The sequence below is a fragment of the Fundulus heteroclitus genome, unplaced genomic scaffold (assembly GCF_011125445.2).
Source record: "Fundulus heteroclitus isolate FHET01 unplaced genomic scaffold, MU-UCD_Fhet_4.1 scaffold_73, whole genome shotgun sequence".
NCBI lineage: Eukaryota > Metazoa > Chordata > Actinopteri > Cyprinodontiformes > Fundulidae > Fundulus > Fundulus heteroclitus.
Genome location: NW_023397175.1, coordinates 1,443,211 through 1,446,767, shown reverse-complemented (window position 1 = coordinate 1,446,767; position 3,557 = coordinate 1,443,211). Strand labels below are relative to the sequence as shown.

The window sequence follows — 3,557 nt, the reverse complement described above, 5'->3', positions numbered from 1 at the left end:
GTAAAACAAAAAATAGCAATAATAATAAATTAAAGCTTATTGCCACTGACAGGGAATTCTCTTTATGGGGAAAAAATCTACCAAAAACAGGCAATTTCTGAGGTAACAGCAGGGAGCAGCATTACCATTTTATGTTCAATACCAAAGTTTAACTTGGCAGTGGTTACAACTAACTTGTTTCTGTCATATTCCATGCTGGAAGAACTTTAAACTGAAATGCTTGCTAGCTCGATATGCTAGCAAGATATGCGTTTATTTGATGTTAACACGCGGTTTTTTGTTGTTGCTTTCTCGCGTGCATATAGTGAATGGCAGGAAAAACAGGCAAAAACACATGGATGCTTTGAAACGAGAAGCGACTTCACCGATGGCGTCGATGCAGACCCCCCCGCTCCGCTCCGCACAAAACTTGTTCCGTTCGCCAACTCACCGCCTCGCCTAAGCAAATAGCGTACCGCGAGCGAGCTATTTTTAGAAACGTAACATCACATCACGTGGTACGCAGTAGGGCAAGCTTGCATAGTCCGTCGCTGTTTCGCTGTAAAAGAGACGTGCGTTACCCTTGGTTTTACTCGGTAAATGACTGCTTTTTCCAAATCTAAGACCATGGTTTTTAAACATTGTTGCTATGGAACGGGCAACAGCGACTCGAGGTACGCTGATCGGCCGCATATGAAGGATGTTTTCTTCAAGACTGCCAAGGAGAAATGTGTGCGCTGGGTACACCGGTGTGGTCAGCCTACACAACAGTTCAACCCGGAAAAAGTTACCAAATTCAAGTACATATGTAGCAAGCATTTTGTTGGAGGAAAGGGCCCAACCGAAGAACATCCTGACCCAATTCCAGCGACATCAAGTAGTGAACAGGTAAGAGTATTTTGGTGGCCGACATGTTAATATTGAAGCGCCTGCTACCATGATAGCATATAGGCTATATTGGTAGCAGGTGCTAACATGATACCCTGCTACCAGGATAGCTTACTCAAAAACATTTCAAATAAGACAAACATTAAACATATACCGATCCCTGGATGGACGCCATGATCGCTGCGCAGGAAAAAAAAAACAAAGCTTACCGTTCGATCAAGTCGGCCCGTTTTCCGGTTTTTTAAGCCCTCGACACTCAAGCCATCGTTTGAGCTGAAGGTTGGTGTGTTCTTCGACAGTGCGGCCAGTAATCCGTGCGCCTGGGACATCGTCTTGGGAAAGTTTAACGGCTATAAAGTCGGTCATATCGCTGTTTCTGTTGCGCGTGTAATAGCTAGTCTATCCCAAATAAACGTATGTGTTTACTACGAGCACCTCCATGTTGTTTGCTGACGTCACGACCTACTTAACTGTAACCTGATTGGCTGAGCAGCGGCCGGTCGCAACCTAAATATTGTGAAATTTTCTCGTCTTGAGAAGACGCAGTCACAATAAGGATGCCAGGAGGACTGACTTTATTCACACGTTCAACAAACACAGTACAAGTCCTAACTCTCGTATACCTGGCTCCCTCTTAAAGGTATTTCTATTCTCTGGGTCACTCCTAACCTTATAAAGAAGATGATCAGTTCCTTGGTCGCAACAACAAGTTAAACCAGGCTCTGTTGTCTCCTTCTTGCCTTAATACACCTCTAGCTTCTAACTCCGGTTTCCAATGTTGATGAAATAGTGTCCAGTTTACATCCACAGAGTTCAGTTATCCTTATGTTCCAAACACCAAAACACCCAGAACATATCAGAACATTCTAAACCCTTACAATCCCCCCCTTTTCACTAAAAGTGAAAAAAAACAAAAGAAAATCTTGACACACTGTAATACGTATACTGAAAATGGTGGGTCTGAAAATGGAATTACGTAATTATGAATTAATACATAATAAGGCCAAACTGCTTATGATGAGCAGCAAATGACAAGTAAGTTAAATAATACACTTCAAACAGGTGCAGAATGAAATGAATAACAAAATGAACTCCGGACACACAAAGATGCTAAACATTCATTGTTTCCAATTAGATATGTGTTCGAAAGACCCTTATCTGGCGTTTATTTATGCATTCCTTCAGTGAAAAAACTACAGCATGAACCCCTGTCCTCACGGGCGCCCGCCAGCTGGCCAGATGACGGACCGGCATCAATTGGAAATCAGCCCTGGTAATCACAATGAAATCCAACAGACATCATTCTGGGAATATGAGAAAAAACATAATTGATGTAACACAAACTGTGACTAAATAAAGACACGTGCATAAATATGTAAATCTAACTAATAATAAATCTACTTTCTAATAATAATCTACTTGCTAATAATAGTTCAAGAATGTTAATACTGGATGTTATGATGGTTAAACTAACCGGCCGCCTGTGCTAATTCTATCAAACACATTAAACAAAAATTTAACTTAAACAGGGTTAGTGAGGTTAATAATCACAGTCTGTTCACTCGATTACTTGGCCAAACAGAACACATGGCCAAAAGGACACATGTCCAAGAAGAGTCCATCCCGGTCCCGGGGCTCATTTGGCATCAGGCATGAACTCTGTAGTATACGTATGTCCATGAACATGTCCATGCGGCCGGTTTCAGGTGGCTGCCTACTGATGTCATCCATCTATATACGGTCCCCAGAATCCACCTTTTCAAAATAGGCACAACACAACACACAAACAAGAAGATCACAATTAGAGCTATTACCAAAATCAGTCCTGTTTTAACAGCTAGAACTCCCCATTCACCTAAAATTTCTTCCAAACTTTTCCACGACCAGTTGTTTTTGCCGGCATTCTCTCTTACTTCTTCTTTGAGTTTCATGAGTTTAGCCATTACAGCCCTAAATGTATCTGTTGCTGCTGTATTCATAGGAATATATGTATAGCACTGATTACCAAACATATGACTGTCATGTTTGCCTTGAGATGTCGGGCCCACATGCAGAAACACACTCGGTAACGACAGGTAAGTTTTAAAAGGTTTATTGTTTACACAGGCGAGAATGCTAGGCGGCGAAGCTAATCTGCGGGCTGGAAGATACTCGGGCAGGAACTCGGGCGGCGGGGACCAGGTCGATCTAGAGGTAAGGGGAGAACGTTAATTCTGGGAAGGGAAAGCCCCAAGGAAAGTATTCAGGGGAACGTAAGCTTACCACGAGGTGCAAGAAACCCGACCGGGGAGGACGGCAGTGTGGACTCAGCTGAATGTTGGTCGAAGGTGTCCGGGCGGCTGAGAGCGGGGCGAGAGGTCCGAGCAGCACCGGAGGATTCAGGACAGCGGATGGAACCTGGGAGTCGTCGGGAGTGCGTCTCGTCCGAGAAGCAAGGCTCCACTCAAGATGAACGGGGAAATCCCAAGGGGCGACACGAGAAGGACTGAGGAGCTCGAAGGAGGACGAAGGAGCACGAGGAGGTACCACAACGGTAACACTCAGGCATCCACCCGCTGTCTGAGTGCAGATCTTATAGTGCAGCTCCGGTGCTGCTGACGAGTTGCAGGTGCGCCTACTCCGCCCACCAGCCAACCGCAAACACCTGTGGATGAAGAAAAGAAGGCAACAGGCTGCATGGCCCTGCCAGC

At 44.6% G+C, this 3,557-nt stretch overlaps 1 long non-coding RNA gene across 1 annotated transcript; it reads right to left on the bottom strand.

Moving 5' to 3' along the window:
* Positions 1 to 2,948: 2,948 nt before the first annotated feature.
* Positions 2,949 to 3,250, bottom strand: LOC110366657. Its single transcript, XR_004930286.1, has 2 exons — positions 3,130 to 3,250; positions 2,949 to 3,054 (listed from the first exon to the last, which is right to left on the bottom strand). It is a non-coding gene; the product is annotated as an uncharacterized LOC110366657 (long non-coding RNA).
* Positions 3,251 to 3,557: the final 307 nt, after the last annotated feature.